Source organism: Protopterus annectens, chromosome 14.part0 (genome assembly GCF_019279795.1).
Source record: "Protopterus annectens isolate FY-2018-M chromosome 14.part0, PAN1.0, whole genome shotgun sequence".
Taxonomy (NCBI): Eukaryota; Metazoa; Chordata; order Ceratodontiformes; family Protopteridae; genus Protopterus; species Protopterus annectens.
Window position 1 is genome coordinate 366,160,496 of NC_056748.1, and position 21,360 is coordinate 366,181,855.

The following is a 21,360-nucleotide window of genomic DNA, read 5'->3' on the forward strand; positions in this document are numbered from 1 at the left end:
GATCTTTAACCAAGGCTCTCTTTTGATGTGTAGGGTGCCAACTGTTGTAGTGCAGCAAGGAATTAGAATAAGTAGGCTTCCTATAAAGATGCAATGTAAAAACCTTGTTGTTATAATCCTTTCTAATGGTGACATCCAAATAGTGAAGCACATCTCTGTCCATACACATGGTAAATCTCAGAAAATGTGTCCTTTTGTTAATATATTGAAAGAATTTGTTCATCCTATCCTCACCGTCTTTCCAAAATAGCACCACATCACCTAAAAATCGGCCATAGAGCACCCAGCAGTCTTTAAAAGGTGAATTAAAGACAAAAAGATCCTCCCACTGGGCTAGCACTATGTTAGCAAAGACAAGGGCACAACATGCACCCATTGCTACCCCCTACCTCTGCTTAAATAGATGCCCCTCAAAGCTCACAAAGTTGTAATCTAACACAAGCTCGAGGCACGTCCTCAAAGTAGAGACAGTATTACAGTCCATGTTTGTGTTTTTGACTAAGTAGTCACAAAACCAGTCAATCCCCTGTTCATGTGGGATGACCGAAAACAAATCACAAATATCTATAGTTACCATCAGTAAGTTATCATCATACATTTCTTGTCTAACTTTCCCAATAAAGTCCCAAGAATCTCTCAGCAACATTGCCCTGTTCTCAAGCACGTTTAACTTTAAAGTCCACAAATTTTGCAATACTAAATGTTTTTGATGCTTTTGCATCCACTATTGGGCGTAAGGGGGGGGTTGGTGATAAATTTGTGAATTTTTGGGATCCCAAAAATTGTTGGGATCCGTGGATGTACTGCCTCCAAAAATTCGTGTTCCTCTAGAGAAATCTGCCCATTCAACAACTCAACCAATGGTAAATCAACATTTTTGTAAACAGTGTTGAGTTCATTACTGGAGACTTTTGTATAGGTATCACTGTATAGTAGTTCAAACATCCTGCTAATGTAGTTATTAACATCCAATGTGAAGTTGTTCAGTCTCGTCTTCATTCTTACTGATGGGTTCGGAGCCGAACATCGGCTCCAATTCAGCCAAATAGCAAAACTCGAGGTCAAGCCCTATCCCACAATGCACCACTACATTCCCCAGATCTAGTTTGCCGCTGCAACTGATCGGGTGTTCTTTACAGCTCTTGGCCATTTCTTTGGATAGATAGTGTGATTTTCAAAATTTCTACCTTTTTCTCTCTATTATTGTAGTTTAGGTTATTAGTACTAATAGTGCTTTGCTTGTTGTCCGTTTGGACTTCTATCCAGTTGGATAGTTTTTTTCTTTCCTTAGTGTGTTAAGATACTTGGGTGTGGCCCTGTTATTTTAGTTGGCTGTTGGCCTTTTGTGATTAGTACATAGCTCTATCCCCAGCCTGGTTAGGCTTGCTGCAGTTTTTTGCTGTTTCTTTATTAGCCGGTTAGGCTTTTGGCCATTTTCTTGGCTGTTTTGTTTTCAGCTGTTGAGACTTTTGCTTATACTGTTAGCCACTTAGGCTCTTAGTAGTAGTTATTGTTGCCGCATACAGTAAACTAGTTTTCTCATAGCCGATAGGCATATAGGCATATATATATATATATATATATATATATATATATATATATATATATATATACACATATATATATATAAAATCAGCCTTCAAGACGCATTTGGATTCTGCTTCCAGTTAGCCAAAACCATCTTCTCCTGCATCGTCATCTGGTTTGGCACTGAAAGGCTCTTCGGTCTCGAAGACCTCTAAGAAGGCTACGGACTCTGCTCTAGTACCATCGGAACCGACCTTTCAAGTTGCTGGTAGGAGCCGGTCCCCAGTTCTGGAACCAGTATCCTCCTACCTTGAGGTCCCCGATCCTGCGGTCACCGGCTCTGTCAGTGGTATCCTCTCAGGCTTCCAGACTCTCCGATTCGGATGTGGACCGAGTGGTGCAGAGACTTCTACAGGACCCGGTGCTTGCAAAAATTCTCTTTCGACTCTCGCAGCTTCGGAACCGACAAAGTCCTCTCCTGTTGTTGTTATTGCTCCTCCTCCAACTCGCACCGAGGCTTTGGAGCCGGAGTAGGCCAGTCAGTCAGTGGAGCCGTCAGTGCCGACACTCACCTCTGAGCTGTCGGTACCGACCACCCTGATATCCTCTGCTCCTGTGATTGAATCTGGCAGCCGACACTCTCCTGTCAGATCCGACTCATCCTCTTGGGGCATCGGCACGGATGAGTTTGGCTCCTACCTCGGGCTCAGAGCCAGTGGTTCTGGTGCGGGAAGAGTCCTCAATGTCTTCGGATCTGGGTGCTTCCTCGCATCGGAGCCATGTGGCCTTAAATGCCATGAGGAGGGCTTTGTCCTCCAGGACTTCCACAACCTCTGATATGGCCACCTCCTCCCGAAAGGCGCCTGCTTCTTCTCCGCTACCACAGGTTCACTGTAACGTAGGGACCCAGAGCCTCAGGACGCCCCCTTGGGGGAACCCTGCTCTTCCGAGACTTCCCCAGAGATTCCCACTGAGGAGGTTCCGTGGAAGAGGCTATGTAAGAGGAGACATCTAGATTCCCCTCAGGAATCCATCACGTCGGACACCGATTTGGAGGAATCAGAAGTGTCCCCAAGGTCCCCCTCTGAAGATATTTCCTTCGGGGATATCCTGGAGATCCTTAAGCAGAGGGGGGACTGGCAGCCCCAAAACCCTACCGAGGAAGAATCGGTGCTCCTGAAGGCTTTCAGGTTCTGTCCCTCCACCTCTTGGGTGTCTCCGCCCTTTGACGAGTTAATGGATCTTTTATCTCGAAGGGCGTGGGAGTCACCAGATTCTATGGAGCCTGTTCCTAAAAGGCCAAACAAGTACATATCCGCACCCCATGACAACGCCTTTTTATCTAAATCCCATACCTGTTGATGCCATGGTGGTGGTGGCAGCCACTAAAAAGGAGATGTCGGAGACTTATACATCTGTCTATCTTCCTAATAGAGAGTCTAGGATAATGGACAGATTCGGGAAGCGCATGTTCAGTTCTACGACCTTTGCGCTTCGGTCATTGAACTACCTGACCAACTTCACATGTCTACAAAGAGATCTCCTCAAGGAGCTTGGAGATGCTCTCCAGGGTGCAGTAGCCGACTCAGTGGCGGACAAGATGACATTTCAGCTTGCTGCCCTCTGTTCCATTGTAAACTCGTCTCTTACGCAACTGATGGAACGAGTAGGTCTGAGAGTACAGGACTTGCTCTATGGAGACATTCCTGGATGTGTTTATGTTCTTTTGCAGAACCTTTTAAGTCGTCATTTGTGAATGCCTCTTTCGATGGTTCCTCCTTATTTGGATCAAAAGTAAGAGAGACCCTCACCAGATGTGAGCAAGATGGTAAGACTCTATCTACCATTGGAGTCCGTTTTTCTACCCCTACTAGACCTTATCCCAAAGGTCAGCGGGGTGGGAAAATGCGGTTCCAAAAGACCCATGGAGCCTTTCTGAACTTACAAAGTGAAGCCTACTCCAGGGGCAGAGGGGTAGGCAATGGTTGAAGACGACGCCCACGTGGCAGAGAGGGTCCGCAGAACCAGGGTGACAGGGATCAGTTCCTTGGGAAACCCTGTCAGTGCTCCTGAAAGGAGGCCTGACTCTCCTGCTCTGGAGGCAGTCGGGGGACGTTTGTCTTTGTACCTAGGCACCTGGCTAAATATCTCAGAAGACCAATGGGTACAAAACGTTATATCCAGAGGATATTCCATCCCCTTTCACTCTTACCCCAGACCAACAAAAGGAATCCCAGATGTTCCACCCAGTCTATGGGATGTAGCATCAGTAGAGGTCCAGAAATTATTGCAAAAAAGAGTCATCCAGCCAGTCCCAGCAGACCAGCAAAGATCCCGGAACTTATTCAAGGTTCTTTTTGCTACCAAAGAAGACAGGGGACTGGAGACCTACTCTGGACCTCAGCAGGCTCAACAAGTATGTGGTGAAGACGAAGTTCTGGATGGTCACACTACAGTCCATTCTCCCATTTCTAGGGAAGGACGAATGGATGTGCTCTGTAGATCTCCAGGATGCGTACTACCATATCAAAATGGCAAGGCCATCCGGGGATCATCTATGCTTCCGGCTGGGAGCCAGTCATTTCCAGTTTCAGGCCCTGCCCTTTGGTCTCACTACAGCCTCCAGAGTGTTCACGAAATGCATGGCAGTGGTCATGGCTCACATGAGACATTCAGGAATCCAGGTTTTTCCTTACTTGGACAACTGGCTGCTTACTGCCCCCACCAGGCATCAACTTATTTGGGCAAGGGACGCTACCATGGATCTTTGTTCACAGCTGGGCATTAAGATAAATTTAGAAAAGTCTGCTTTATTGCCATCGCAGCATACAGTCTTTATAGGAGCAGATTTAGATACGGTCAGCATGTCCCTGAAGCTCCCTCCCGAAAGAGTGTTTGTTCTCCAGCAACAAATTGTGGATCTCCTATCCAAACGAAAAGCACCAGCATCACAGCTTCTCAAACTGCTTGGCACTATGGCAGCAGTGATTATTACAATACCCCTTGCGAGATCTCACATGCAAATTCTTCAGTGGCTGCTATTCATTCAATGGACATTTCAGGAATTACCCTTGAACTGTCTAGTGCTGATTACCGACTCTTGCAAGAATGACCTTCGCTGGTGGCTTATGTCGGAGATGGTGACTGTGGGCCGCCCTTTTGTCCTCCCCTCTCCAGTAGCAACGGTAACCACAGACACCTCCCTGATCGGGTGGGGGGGGGGCATTATCAGTGACGGACAGCCCAAAGTACTTGTCAGGCTCACAAGGCTCATTTGCACATAAACGTCCTGGAGATGAGAGCGGTTCTTCTAGCGTTGCAGGCCTTTCAAAACTCTCTTCCCCTCGGAAGGATTGCAATACATTCGGACAACATGTCCATGGCATGTTCTGGTACATAAACAAGGAGGGACCAAATCCTTCCCCCTGTTTCGAGAGGCACTGAGATTATGGAATTGGGCAGAATCCACCCAGCGTTTTCTGACTGTAGCGCACAGTCCAGGGAAATCTAATGTAATAGTGGACAGACTCAGCAGAGCTATTCTGCTACCTCACGAGTGGTCTCAAGAACGAAATAGCGGAAATGATTTTCCGCAGTTGGGGCCAGCCTTGCTGCGACCTTTTTGCCACCTCCACAAACACCAAGTACAGCAACTACTTTGCCCTAATCCCTCAACAGGCTCAGCCACCAAGGAAAGCTCTTGCCCACGATTGGCCTCTGGGACTCCTTTATGCTTTTCCCCCCTTCCCACTGATTCCCAACGTATTGCAGAAAGGCAGTTTCCTGTGCAGGACATTCATCTTAATTGCTCTATATTGGCCTCGTCAAATTTGGTTCCACTTTCTGAAGCCTCATCTACTAGAGGAGCCTTGGATCCTGGACCCAGTGCCAGATCTGTTGACCCATTTGTCAGGAGCTCTTCATCCCTCTCTTCAGTCCATCAAACTGACAGCTTGGCTGCTCCAATTACCAGAGTAGCCAGGTTCCAGAATTTATCAGAAGAAGCGTGACATATCCTTTTGTTGTCACACAAATCATCTATTAGGAAACTTTACCTCAGTAAGTGGAAAAGGTTTTCCATCTGGGCACAACAGAATAATATTGACACTTTCCAGGCGTTTATAGCAGATATACTGGAATTTCTAACTAAACTATTCAATGAAGGAGCTGCAGCAGCAACCATTTGAGTCCATCTCGCTGCTATTTCTAATTTTCATTTAGGTGCAACCGAAAATGATATGTCTCATAAGCTGGCTAAGGCTTTTTTGAAAGGTACGATGCACTTAAAACCACCGATCAGATCTCCCACTACTCCCTGGAACTTAAATCTAATCTTGTCCAAAATTATTCTTCCGTCCTTTGAACCTGCCTCTTCTTGTGAGCTGAAGTATCTTTCATGGAAGACCGTATTCTTGGTGGCTATTACATCAGCACATAGAATTTCAGAGTTGCAAGCCCTTTCCATCAAACCGCCTTACCTAATATTTCATAAAGATTGGGTTTCCCTCAGGACAAATCCATCATTTCTACCCAAAGTTTGTTCTGAATTTACACTGAGTCAGACGATTGAGTTACTCGTATTCTTTCCTAACCATTCATACCAGTTGGAATATATGCTTTACAAACTTGATGTGCATAGACAACTTCAATTTTATTTGGACAGAACAAAAGATCTCAGAAGGGCTGATCAGCTGTTTGTCTCCTTCTCAGATTCAAAAACAGGTGCACTGGTTTCCAAAACTACTTTATCGAAATGGCTCTCTGATTGTATCTCATTTATCTACAATAAAGCGGGTATTGCATTACATAACCAGGTCAAGGCTCATTCTACAAGGGCAGTTTCTACTTCTGCAGTCTTCTGACCAGGTTGCCTATAGATTCTGTTTGTGCAGCTGCCACCTGGTCAAATCCACATACTTTTATATCTCATTACAAAGTGGACAAGGCCTCAAGGGACAGAGCTTCATTTGGATCTGCTGTCCTGAAACAGGTACTCCCATGAGCCACCCAAGATTGTGGTGCTGGGGACGCTACTCATCAGTAAGAATGAAGACAAGATTGAACTACTTCACATTAAGAAGTTATGTAGTTACCATAAAGTTCCATGTGAGTTGTTCTTCTCGCCTTCATTATTACGACCCTCCCTCCTACCCCCTTCCTATGTCTGGAAGCACGAGAGGTATCACTTTGTTTTGGTTTTCTTGAAGAGTTTCCTTTTACCCTGGATTTATGATTTCCTTGAAATCTGGGATAGATTTCTACTATAGTTGGCAGCAGACAAGATCTGAGGAATGTAGTGGTGCGTTGTGGGATAGGGCTTGGCCTCGAGCTGTTAGAGACCTCGAGCTTTGCTATTTGGCCGAATGGGAGCCGATGTTCGGCTCTGAACCCATCAGTAATAATGAAGGCGAGAAGAACAACTCCCATGGAACGTTATGGTAAGTACATAACTTCTTATTATCACCAGCCCCCCACCCTTGTCTGGTTTCATGATTCTAATGTCCCTGTTAGCTAAAATTTCTTCAAAAACGCCAAGTAACAAATTTTTAGAATTTAAAGAGCTAAAATGGCAAATTAAACTTAACTCTGATGAAAAGCCTGGACTTAATGACAGGCTGTCATTAAGTTCTTATTTGAAATTGAAAGCATTATATTTTTTTATGAATTTTATGACATAATTTGGAATATTTAGTATGTTTTGTGAGTCTGCAGCAGAGTGTCAGATATAATATGTTTTAACAGCTGGGTGGGTCTGACTTGAACTAATTAAGAAAGGGGTGGAGAAATGGGTATATAGTATGTGTTTGTGCACTTTATTTTTTATTCTGAAGAAGTCTGAAACTAGTAAGATGAAAGCGTTTGGATTAAACTGCAAATACGCTAAGTACCTGGTGTGACCAGCTTGCTTTTTCACTTCTCTTGTGTTTGCTGAGTTGCTGTGTGGTTTTACTTACTAGTTTGTGCTATGGAGAGTGAGGAGCAGTCAGTGCGCACCTCGGGTCCTAACATTAAACAGATGATGGACTCAATAGCCACACTATCGGCGGCTGTTGCTGGGCTTACCCAAAAGGTGGAGAGTCTACATGTCGAATTGAGCACAAGGAAGGGCAATTTTGGTGAATTGTTATTCAGGAACAATCTTTCATTACCCCTGCATAGAGGAATTATAATACTGGTACTACAGAGAACTCTGCGACTTTTTCTTTAAATTTAACAACTATGCTTGCATGTTCTGAGAGGCAGGAAGTTGCTAATACCTCCAGCAACGTAAATCTGGCATTTTCTGTTGAGCAATGGCTCCAATACAATATTCTTGTCATTGGAGACTCCATCGTGAGACACACCGATGTCCCCTTTCACCAGGCTGAGTAAGCAGAAAGTCACTGTCAGTTGCTTATCGGGGGCTAGGATCCACCACATTACGCATGCATTCAGGTTATTGGACCACAAGTGCCAGTATGACTCTGTTGTTGTCCATGTGGATGTAAATGACCTGAGAGGTACCTCCGTATACTATATGAAGAGAGACATCATGGAGCTCTCAGAATGTGTCCCAGGTTGGTATGAGCCTAGCATTGAGAGCATTTTACTTTGTCCAAGGATGATGCCACAATATGAACAAAAGATCGCTGACTTTAAAAATTAGCTTAGCTTCTGATGTCATTCTAAGGGAGTGCAATATTTGTCAACATGGAAGGAGATGGTCAACAAGCCATGCTGCTTTGCCAGGGATGGTGTGCACCTGTCCCCTCCAGGCTTTTGAATATTAGCTAAAACATAGTCTTCTCCCATAATGCCTTTTTAAGCAATGCCAAACTGAAAGTACTTCTGACATAGCAAATCAAAACCAAGAAAATCTAAAGGTATTACTGCTCAATGCTAGGATTCTGAACAAAAAACTCCACTTCCTAAAAACTCTCTTCACCCTAGAGAATGCTGACATCTGTGCGCTCACTAAGACGTCGTTTAAAGCCACAGAGAACACCGCAACAGTGCAAGGTTATAATGCCTTCCACACATTTAGACCAGCTACTACACAGACAGGGATTAAAGATGGAGGTGTCTCAATATACATCAGAAATAAATATACCTCAAGGCTGGTCAAATAGGATAATGCAATTGAGCTACTTCATGTTCATATCACCATAGACAAAATTCAATACCACTTCCTTGCAAGCTATGGTCCCTATCTATGACCCACGAAACCCAAACCATGTATTTAAATTTGTTGGAAACGCTCACAATCCAACCCATACCATATTCATGGGCAACTTTAATTACCCCACTATTAACTGGGAATCCTATACAACACCAAATGTACAGGCACATAGATTCCTGGATTTTGTAAACACAAACTCCTCACTAATATGGGAGAGTGCTGCACACTCCCTAGTGTAATAGCTTCTCTGGTAAGGTCAGACCACAGAATGGTCTCCTTTGAAGTTAAAATAAAACTTGGACTCCCTGCTAACCCTGGAATATTCAGGAACTACTCTAAGGCTAACTTCCTGCTTATAAGTTATAACCTGTCAAAATTTCAAGCCCCCATAAACCCTGAGAACATCGCTGCCTATTCAGAACTGTTCACAGAAACCCTATGCAAGCATGTTAATAGCTGCATAGAGGCAGCTGTAGCCACCAGGAAAAAGTACAGAAGTAACTCAAAAAACAAAACACCTTGGTAGAATCACAAAATCAGTAGGTTGTATGATAGAAGGAAGAAATTCGTGGCAAAGATTAGGAGGTGCAGCACCCAGCAGGATAAAACACTCTCATGAAACTAAACAAACAAAGTAGAGGACAAATAGTCTACCAAAGCCAAATTTTAAGTAAATCTGGTCTCCAAAGCCAAGGGCAACCACAAGGCAGTTTTTAACTATGTCTGCAACCTCAAAGGCAGAACACAATTGTGTGCAGAGCTCGTTGAAAATGTGCCCACCTATATTGAGCCAGAAGATGCAGCAAACCTACTGGCTGACAAATTCAGCTCCAACTTTTCCCCTCTCCCCTTCAACCTTTCCTCAGGAAATAACATCAAATATAACTCCCCGTGCTATCACTAGGGAACAGGTCCTTAATGCTGTCGCTAAGTCCAAGAACACTGCATTAATGGGCCCAAACAAATACCCCAGGATGCCTTCTAAATAGAATGAAACGTGATCTAACAGTCCCTCCGGAATTGCTGTTTAACTGTAGCCTCCAAACAGGCTTCATGCCTCATGAATGGAGAACAACAGTCATCCCTCTGCACAAAAGTGGGCCATCTACAGACCCTGGAAACTACAGATCCATAAGTCTCACTATTCTTATATGCAAAGCCATGGAAAGACTTATCATGGAAATGATTGGTTATGATATAGTAGACCTCCAGACACGGGACCCAACCCAGCCTACTCAACCTGGTGGACTTCTTTCAAAGGTCACTAAAGCAATGGATGAGTGCAAAATAGTTCACAGTGCCTACCTTGACCTGGCCAAGTCATTTGATGCAGTGCTGCACTTGGGCATTGTTGACAAATTCGAGGTTAGGTTACAAACCCGTATGTCATCTGGTGGATAGCCAACTGTCTCACAGACAGGACCGAAGAAGTTAGAATTTGTGAGTCCACCTCTACAAAGAGGCCAGTCATAAGTGGAGTCCCTCAGAGATCAGTCATTGGACTGTTCCTTTTTGGCTTTTACTTCTCTGAAGTAAAGGCCAATGACAGTGGTCTCTGGCTGACTAAATTCACAGATGATTGCAAATTAGAAGCTGTCGTTGAATCCCATACTGACAGAAATGCTCTCCAGGAAGGACTAACACAGACAAAAAACTGGTGTCAGAGCCATGGACTAAAACTAAACGCCAGGAAATGCATAATAGTATCGTTCAGGAAGTCATCCACCCCTGGTAAGTATCATATTGACAACACACCCCTTAGAGCTGACCCCAGTAGTCAGGGAGTTAGGAATACACACAGACAGTAATCTAGCCTTTGACCATCACGTGTCTGCAGTAGTGAGGAAATCAGTCTTTGTTGAGCAACTTATAAAGGTACAGCATCTAGGTCCAAAGAAGTCATTGTTCCACTGTATTTGGCATTCACCAGACCTATCATTGAGTACATTGCCGCCTTTGGTATGTACCTAACCATGCATATCCAATAATTGGAATGTCCACAGAGGTTTCTTACTAAAAGAATACAAGGCGTAATTCAAATGTTCTATGCAGACCACCTCAAGGCCCTATCACTGTATCCTGTCTCCAACAGGCTGTTGAGGGGAGATCTATACCTGGCATACAGGGCATTGTCAAACCCCACTTTGATGGACCTCATGCATATTCACAAAACAAACAGCAGCAGAATTACTCATTCTTTATGGTATAGATAGGACTTGCTGGAGAGACAAATATGTATCTCAGAGACTACCCCATCTCTGGAACAGGCTCCCCCATCCATGTGAAGCAGAGTTCCTTCTTAACCTAATTCATGTGTAACTAGGACAGTTGGATTGGGAACAGGAAATCCATTTATTTATTTATTTGACATTTGTTGACCGGGAAAGTCCGACTGGGTCAGGAACCCATTTTCAGCTGAGGCCCGGGGAGAAAAGCTCCACAAACTAGAACAGTTAACAAAACATAAAGTAAAACATTTGACAAAGCATAGGTACAGTGGTCATTTGATTTGCATTTACATTAGGGAAATACAAAGTAAAATATTTGACTTAGAAATATGAAGTAAAACATTTCATTTGCATTTACATTAGAGAAATACAAAGTAAGCATTTGACAAGTGTAGGTGACATGGTAATTTCATTTACTTGCAGGTGAATAGTTTGCAGCGTTACAAGATAGCTTGAATGGCATAAAAGCAGTTAAGTTTCAATGTCTGAAGTCATTGGCAGTCAATAGAATGCAAGTTGGTTAGTTCAGTTAGTATGTCTAATTTGAAAAGTTGGAAGGCTAGTGGTATGGTTATAAAGAGAGTTAGTCTTGCGGTGGATGTTTACAGTGTTATTTAGGTAATCTGTAGATTGACTTTTGTCAAGTAAAGATAAAAGAATGCAAAAGTCAAATTGGATGAATAATTAGTGGGATTTGGAGTTAGTGTGGAAAGAGAAAAGAGGTAGCTTAAAAGAGAGGAGGAGGAGAGTATAGAGGAGGAAGGAGGAAACAAAAGAAGGTTTAGGGAGTGGTAGGAGGGGTGAGGGGGTAGGTGGATTTGGAAACAGAGTTTCTAGGCCTATTTGGAGCAGGGGCAGATGTTTGTATCTAGGAGGTGTTTTTTTAGTGTGTGTTTGAAATGTTTGTGGTTTGATGTTGCTCTAATGTCTGATGGTAAATCATTCCAGAGTTTAGCTACTGTGTAGGAATAGAGACATTGTCCAACTTTTTTCTTTAGCCTACATAGGGTTACGAGTTGTTTGTCTTCAGATCGGAGGGCCCTGGTGAGTAAGTAGGTTTGAAGGAATGAGTTAAGTGATGGGCAAGTATGGAGTTGCTATATTACTTTGTGTGCCATATTAAGTTGTTGATGGTGTAAGAAGTGTGGTAGTTGGAGCCAGTTAAGGGTACGGAGAACTGTGCAGTGGTGAGTGTTGTGGGGTGCGTTTATGACAAAATTATGATCTTGTTATAGCAGGATTCCAATTTGTTTTTGAGTAGTCTGGATATTTGTCAGAATGGGAGTAGTATAGAGGAGAGAGGGGAATAGATAAGTAGTAGCCAAGGTGTTTTTTGTGGCTGAGCTCATGACCTTTTTGTGGCGGTATAGCATTCCGAGTTTGCAGTGTTTTTTTTTATTGCATTTCGAATATGTAGATCAAAAGAAAGCATATTATTTATGGTTACTCCTAGTAGTTTGGCTTGGGAGACCACTTCTAGTTGTGTTTTGTTAAGAGAAAAGATCTTAAATTCAGTTGAGAGATTTTTGGGTGTGAAAAGGAGGAACTTCATTTTACTTGGATTCAGCAGGAGCTGGGCATTGTTTAGCCAGGACTCTATGGAAGTGAAGGAGGTTTGAGTTAGTCGCTGGAGTTGTTTTATGTCATTGGAGGTGGAGATGATGGTAGAATCATCGGCGTATTGTATCAGGGAGCTTTGATGAGAGGCACAGTTTGGGTTATTAACAAAGAGGTTAAAGAGTAGTGGTTCGAGAATGGACCCCTGACAGACTCCAATGTTGTTAGGTAGAAAGTTGGGTTCCCTGCAGTTTTACACATTGTCTGCCTGTTAAATAATTGTTGAACCATAGAAGGGCAGAAGGGGGAAGATGAAGAGTAGAGGTTTGGGTGGGAAACTGTATAGAAGGCCTTGGATAGATCGAGAAATATAACGTATGTTAGTAGTCCGGCATCCCTGGCTTTGTTGACTGCGTCTGTAAAGGAGAGTAATGAAGTGGTTGTACTGTGTGAGGGTCTGAAGCCGAGTTGGGTGGGGCTGCGGAGATTATTTTGTAGGGTGTGAAGATGTTGTTTATATATGCATTTTTCTAATAGTTTGGATAGGGGAGAGAGTATAGTGATGGGGCAATAATTTGTGATATCAAAGTATTTACGTCCTTTGTGCAGGGGGGTACTATATATTTTTTCCAGAGGGAGGGGATGTAAGATTCTGAGATGAATCTGTTAATGAAAATACTGATGGGATGAGCTATGGCATCGGCAGCTATTTTTAAGTATTCTGATGGGAGGTTGTCGGCAGATGGAGAACAGGGTTTTAGTTTAAGAAGTAACCTATGGATAACTTGAGTGGGGACAGATTGAAGAGTTAGGGGGAGAATATGTTGATGAGTCACTGGTATGACCTGTGGGCAATGGGAAGTTGAGGAGAGTGTTGTGTGTTAGTTTGGGGAGGGCTAGGGTTGTGAAAAGAATAAGAGATTGAGTGCTGGGTGGAGGCATTGAATAGATAGTGCATGCTCTCTATGAAGTGGGTATTGAAAGCTTCTGCTATTTGGGATGGGGTTTTATCAGTGGCAGGGGAAGGGTTTTCTTTGGTCCCTGGGGTAAGGAGCTGTAATATGGTATGCCAGATTTTTTGGGTTGTTTTTGTAGGAGGTTAACTGTTGAGAGAAATAGAGGTTCTTATCTTTATCATTTTCTTTGCTTTGTTGCATAGTTGTCTATAGTTTTGAAAATTAGTCATTTTTATTTTTGGCCATTTCTGCCAGGCTTTGTCTTTAGTTACAAAAAGGTTTTTGGTACTTTTGGTTAGCCAAGGGGCATGATTAGTTCTTACTCTTTAGCAGTGGAATGGGGCTAAGCTATTGAGGATTTTTTAGGAATATTTTGTTGAAGTGACTGATGGCTTTGTCTAAAGGTAGGATTTTTGGTATGGACCAATTTATAGATTTTAGTATTGAGTTAAATTGGTGTTGGTCAAATTTAGATAAATTGCATGAGTTTTTTTAGCTGTGGTTTCTGATTATGTGGGTTATGGTCCTGTTGGTGTATGCAGGTAGATGATCACTTAAGTTATTTGGTAGGGTTCTGGAGCTGGTGTATTTGTGGGGACCGGATACTAAGATCTGGTCAGGTGTGGTTCCTTGGGTGTTAATTTTTGAGGTTCTAGTTACAGCAGAGATGAGCTGAGTAAAACCGTAAAAGTTTATACTATTGTTGGTGTTGTTGGAACTTAGATCTTGCCAATTTATGTTGGTATCCCCCATAATGATGGTTTCATTGGATATGTTTTGGGAGATCCAGGATAGGATGTTTTCTAATATGGAGATGTTCCCTGGGGGAATGTATAGGACTGCAATGTGTAGTTGTTTAGTAGTAGTGATTTTTAAGGAAGCTAGCAGAATTTTGGCTGTAGAAATGAGGGGATGGGTTTGGTATATGGAAGTAGAGTGAGAGTATTGGGATAAATTAAAGCTACACTTCCCCCTTTCTTATGTGTTCGGTCTGCTCTTATTATGTTATAGCCTGGGGGAGTAATTCATTATCTTTTATGTGTGGCTTGAGCCATGTTTCTGTGAGTGTAAGTATGTCAGGGGAGTGCAGGGTTTAGCCATGTGTGGAGTTCTGTGGTTTTGTTCAGATGCTACATAGGTTGAGTGATTAAGAGTAGATTTTTAGTGGTAGAGGCTTTGGAAGAGGTGGGGTTAGAGGATGGACCTGGATTGGGATGTATATCACCATATTGGGCTAAATAGGAGATAGATTTTTATGGTGGTTAAAGAGAGTTAATTTATTTGAACACTTTAGTAATAGATGGGTATGTGGTTTTTAGATGAGTCATTTAGAAATTAGAATTTGGCGTTTAGTATTATGCTGGGATTGTATAGAGTGTGTACTATGTTTTGAGTAGGAATCTGTTTTTGTTTCATCCCTGGCTTGTTACCTGTCTCTCTAATACAGTGGTCCCCAACCACCAGGCCATGGATCATTTGGTACTGGGCTGCATAGAAACTTTTAGGCAGGGAGTGAAACAAAAAATGAATGTGTGTATGTATGTGTGAGTGTGTTTTTCTGTATGTGTGTGTGTGAGTGAATGCATGCATGAAAGCAGAATGTATGTGTGTGTTAAGGCAGAAGAGACTGTGTACGTTTGTGTGAGGGAGTGAATAGTGAGATCGAGTGGGCAGTCATTTTACACTTCCTAAGCAGCGCTTTTGCTGTTTAGCGAATGTAAAATAAAAATAGATGAAATGGAAAAAAAAGTGTGGGTGTGTATTTCTGTCTGTGTGTGTGAGTGAATGCTTGCATGAAAGCAGAACAGACTATCCCCAGGATTCACGAAGCCTCCGTGTAAGAGTTATAACTCTTACACGGAGGCTGCAGTTAAACGGAGTGATGTCAGCATGCTTTGCATATTCATGAGAGCATGCTGAATCACACCTAAGTCTAACACGGTCGGTGTAAGACAGTAGGGGCCGTGTCCGTAGGCCGAGCCCTGCAAGCGGACACGCCCCCAAAAGTGTAAAAGTGCCCAAAGTAAACACCCGCAACAGAGTCCACGGAAATGTGAATAAACACAACACAACACATGCCCCCACAGACTATGAACATAAAATATATAGAAATGAACATGTTACATATTTTTTTAAATTGTAAAGATGTTTAACCGTGAGTGCTTCGTTACAGGCGTGCCTGTAGCGCAGCTACAGTTAGCAGTCAGTGGGAAAGCATATATGAACTAAATATGCAAAATAAGCCAGGAAGCAATAGCGTAGCAGTAGAGATGTTGGCTGAAGAGCAGGCATTCATGGTTCGAGCCCCCACAACACCAATTGTTTTTTTTTGCAAAATAAGCAGGAAACAAGTCCCTGACAAATATGTACACATAAAACCACAAGTTATGTAAAATGTAATGAAATAGCCCATTTATATTGAAGACATGTGAGGTAACAAAAGAAGAAAAAATGCCAGATGTGCCCATAGCTGAGCTCCAGTTTAACAGAGTGAGTGTATGTGCCCGTAGATGAATAGTGGTTTAACTGGTGCAAAATGAGTGCCCGTAGCTGAGCAGTGGTTTAACATGCTAAATCTATGTGACCCTAACTGAGCTGAGCGTAATATGCGTGCCAATAGCCAAATGAGGCTTAAAGCAGCGTACCCCGTTTGCACGGAGCTGCGCACCGTGCAAACAAGCTAACCGACTGGCAACGTTGAGCAAGCCGTATCAAAACTGCCTTTACACAGACACACCCCTCAGCATGTCTAGACAGTCATGAAAAATAAAAAGCAGTGGCCAGGTTCGAACCCAGGATACTGTACACCATAGTTAAGGTACAGAACCACTAAGCCATGACAGCAGTACCTGTAAATGCAATAATAGCTAATATATAGGAATGAATACAAACTAGAGCATGACAATGCAGGTTTACTGAAGTTGATACAATTCCAAAATGGCCAATCACAGATATGTGCGGGAAAAACGGACTATATAAGCCACATAGGCGGGAATACACAGCATAAACGATTGTAGAACTGACCTGCAGGCAGAATGACAGGAGTAGGAGAGGGTAGTCGCTTTCGAGCACAGAGGTGGGGTGTTGAGGAGTCCAGGTACATGGTATGGCTCCTAGTCCATAATCATGAGGCCCAACTCATGCAGGGCCAGGTCCTCTGGGGAGCATACAGGGCTGAGGCATGGGACCGGTTGGCTCATGATCTCACCAGTGCCACAGGGATTCCAAGGACTGGTGAGCAGGTCCATCACCACCATGCGGACCTGAAGAGACGCAAGCAGGACCAACTGAACCTTTGGATCCAGGAGGCCCGGCAAACACCCAACGCCCCACTACTGAGTAAGTAACATTTAATTATGTATGTAATAAATTAAACTAGCTGATATTATGGAGATGTGTATTCCAATATTACTTCATTTATATTACAGCTGCAGGTGTCCGTTCTGCGAACCGCAGAGCCTATGGCGATAGGCTGGTGCGGTTGCGCCACCAGGCAGGTCAGTAATCCACTACCAGTAACTGTAAAGAAATATAAAAGTATGACAGTCAGCAAAAGAGTGCAGTGTAGTCAGTAAGGAATAAAATCTGCAAGTAACAGTGTGAAAGTGTATGCAAGTATTGCTTGATTACAAAAGTGTGTTTCAGCCTGTAAGTTTAACCTAAACATGAAACTGTCCGACATATATTCTGAAATAAAAATGCCCTGCCTGTAAGAAAATAGTGCACAACCTGCAGCAGGCTGAAAAGTATAGCTGCAGAAGATGATGAAATCACATGTGTGAAATATATCCCTGTGGAAATACTGAAACATGACAGAAGTGAGACTGCTGGAAAGGATTGTAATAACTACTGGAAAAACATGTCAATAAAGCCTAGAAGTACCATCCTGAATAGTAAAATGAAAGCAAGTGAGAGAGTGTGAGAAAGTGTCATGAATCCAGCAATACAGTAGTAATAACCCTGAATAAAGTATACTGCAGTCAAGACAGAATGAAATGCATGTGAGATTCAAAATTTTTATTTGAACACTTTAGTAATAGATGGGTATGTGGTTTTTAGATGAGTCATTTAGAAATTAGAATTTGGCGTTTAGTATTATGCTGGGATTGTATAGAGTGTGTACTATGTTTTGTGTAGGAATCTGTTTTGTTTCATCCCTGGCTTGTTACCTGTCTCTCTAATACAGTGGTCCCCAACCACCAGGCCATGGATCATTTGGTACTGGGCTGCATAGAAACTTTTAGGCAGGGAGTGAAACAAAAAATGAATGTGTGTATGTATGTGTGAGTGTGTTTTTCTGTATGTGTGTGTGAGTGAATGCATGCATGAAAGCAGAATGTATGTGTGTGTTAAGGCAGAAGAGACTGTGTACGCTTTGTGTGAGTGAATAGTGAGATCGAGTGGGCAGTCATTTTACACTTCCTAAGCAGCTTTTGCTGTTTAGCGAATGTAAAATAAAAATAGATGAAATGGAAAAAAAAGTGTGGGTGTGTATTTCTGTCTGTGTGTGTGAGTGAATGCTTGCATGAAAGCAGAACAGACTATCCCCAGGATTCACGAAGCCTCCGTGTAAGAGTTATAACTCTTACACGGAGGCTGCAGTTAAACGGAGTGATGTCAGCATGCTTTGCATATTCATGAGAGCATGCTGAATCACACCTAAGTCTAACACGGTCGGTGTAAGACAGTAGGGGCCGTGTCCGTAGGCCGAGCCCTGCAAGCGGACACGCCCCCAAAAGTGTAAAAGTGCCCAAAGTAAACACCCGCAACAGAGTCCACGGAAATGTGAATAAACACAACACAACACATGCCCCCACAGACTATGAACATAAAATATATAGAAATGAACATGTTACATATTTTTTTAAATTGTAAAGATGTTTAACCGTGAGTGCGCTTAGGCGTGGCGTATGTAGCGCAGCTACAGTTAGCAGTCAGTGGGAAAGCATATATGAACTAAATATGCAAAATAAGCCAGGAAGCAATAGCGTAGCAGTAGAGATGTTGGCTGAAGAGCAGGCATTCATGGTTCGAGCCCCCACAACACCAATTGTTTTTTTTTGCAAAATAAGCAGGAAACAAGTCCCTGACAAATATGTACACATAAAACCACAAGTTATGTAAAATGTAATGAAATAGCCCATTTATATTGAAGACATGTGAGGTAACAAAAGAAGAAAAATGCCAGATGTGCCCATAGCTGAGCTCCAGTTTAACAGAGTGAGTGTATGTGCGCGTAGATGAGCACTGGTTCTACTGGTGCAAAATGAGTGCCCGTAGCAGAGCAGTGGTTTAACTTGCTAAATCTATGTGACCCTAACTGAGCTGAGCGTAATATGCGCGCCAATAGCCAAATGAGGCTTAAAGCAGCGTTCGCTTGGTAACGAGCCGCGCCGCGCAAACAAGCTAACCGACTGGCAACGTTGAGCAAGCCGTATCAAAACTGCCTTTACACAGACACACCCCTCAGCATGTCTAGACAGTCATGAAAAATAAAAAGCAGTGGCCAGGTTCGAACCCAGGATACTGTACACCATAGTTAAGGTACAGAACCACTAAGCCATGACAGCAGTACCTGTAAATGCAATAATAGCTAATATATAGGAATGAATACAAACTAGAGCATGACAATGCAGGTTTACTGAAGTTGATACAATTCCAAAATGGCCAATCACAGATATGCGGAAAACGGACTATATAAGCCACATAGGCGGAATACACAGCATAAACGATTGTAGAACTGACCTGCAGGCAGAATGACAGGAGTAGGAGAGGGTAGTCGCCGAGCACAGAGGTGGGGTGTTGAGGAGTCCAGGTACATGGTATGGCTCCTAGTCCATAATCATGAGGCCCAACTCATGCAGGGCCAGGTCCTCTGGGGAGCATACAGGGCTGAGGCATGGGACCGGTTGGCTCATGATCTCACCAGTGCCACAGGGATTCCAAGGACTGGTGAGCAGGTCCATCACCACCATGTGAACCTGAAGAGACGCAAGCAGGACCAACTGAACCTTTGGATCCAGGAGGCCGTGCAAACACCCAACGCCTACTACTGAGTAAGTAACATTTAATTATGTATGTAATAAATTAAACTAGCTGATATTATGGAGATGTGTATTCCAATATTACTTCATTTATATTACAGCTGCAGGTGTCCACTCTGCGAACCGCAGAGCCTATGGCGATAGGCTGGTGCGGTTGCGCCACCAGGCAGGTCAGTAATCCACTACCAGTAACTGTAAAGAAATATAAAAGTATGACAGTCAGCAAAAGAGTGCAGTGTAGTCAGTAAGGAATAAAATCTGCAAGTAACAGTGTGAAAGTGTATGCAAGTATTGCTTGATTACAAAAGTGTGTTTCAGCCTGTAAGTTTAACCTAAACATGAAACTGTCCGACATATATTCTGAAATAAAATGCCCTGCCTGTAAGAAAATAGTGCACAACCTGCAGCAGGCTGAAAAGTATAGCTGCAGAAGATGATGAAATCACATGTGTGAAATATATCCCTGTGGAAATACTGAAACATGACAGAAGTGAGACTGCTGGAAAGGATTGTAATAACTACTGGAAAAACATGTCAATAAAGCCTAGAAGTACCATCCTGAATAGTAAAATGAAAGCAAGTGAGAGAGTGTGAGAAAGTGTCATGAATCCAGCAATACAGTAGTAATAACCCCTGAATAAAGTATACTGCAGTCAAGACAGAATGAAATGCATGTGAGATTCAAAACCAAACAGCAAAATCTGTTCAAAGTGTTGCTGCATCTGGAATGTATATCCCAAAATCTGGATATGTTGCTCTCAGTCTGCAATATGCAGATAGGATGTTTGTCTGATATACCAAACATCCACACTTGTCTACAGCTATATAAAGCAAATGTAGCAAGATGATGTAGCTGAACAAAGCTAGATATGAATGTGTGTATGAAGAACCATAAAATGTATATTGATGTTGCAGTAACAGTCCTACCACCAAGTTGAAATAGTTATCATATAGGAAACTGTAGTTAGAACAGTAGTGTGTATATAACTGTAGCTATTAGAAATGTACAGCATATGTATTGTTATTCGAAGGTGTTAATATTACTTTCTTCACCCCACATATAACCCATTCCACGTGAAAATGGTATGTGCAATCACAATTAACACCCCTGGACGTTTGTCCTGTTGGGTCATATATATTTGCATGTCTGTTGATGCATCTGCCCTGTTCATACATCCACACCTGATGGCCTGTTGCCATCAGTTAACCCTGCATGTTGTTGGACTGTGTATTTCTGTTCAAATTATGCATGTGTTATGCACGTTGTTCAATGGTGTGAATATCTGGGTGTTTGGTTAATGGGAATACTAATGCATGCTGTTACAACTAATTGTGAATGGTATTATATGTCACTAACCCAAACTGTCATGACATAATGCAAAACATAGTACGACAGGGAAGGCGGGTTCCAGCGGACCCACCTCTCCCACCTCAGCTGGCGAGTGCCCCTGGCACTAGTGCCGAGTCCGGACACTCCTCCGGTGGCCCTGTGCCTCCTGCGGGTGGAAGCACTGCAGGGGATGGGGCCCCCTCTGCAAGTGTGGCCAGAGGAGAACCTCCACTCACCCTCCATAGCGTCCGGACTGTGGTGCGTAGGGAGATTCGGGACTCTGTTCTCGAGCCCTCACTCCAGCTCGAGGCACGGGTGGCGCAACTAACGGGCATGCCTGTTGCCCCACCTACACAGCCCCCAGCACAGCCCCGTACTGGGCAGTGAAGGAACAGTGGCAACTGCCTATGGGTGGGGATATCAGTTCCACTGTTGCCATCTGTGGGCTCATGGGCTCTGGATATCCAAAACTCCGTCCCCGTCAATTGCGTAACCCCCCTACACATGTCATACACCGCCCCTGTGTGCGTCTTGTTTGTCTTGTCTGTTTACCTACCCA

The 21,360-nt window shown here is 43.3% G+C and overlaps 1 protein-coding gene across 3 annotated transcripts in view; it reads left to right on the forward strand.

Moving 5' to 3' along the window:
- ECD (ecdysoneless cell cycle regulator) overlaps window positions 1-21,360 on the forward strand; it is a 984,622-nt gene that overhangs the window by 252,302 nt on the left and 710,960 nt on the right. The gene's annotated exons all lie outside the window — the stretch shown is intronic.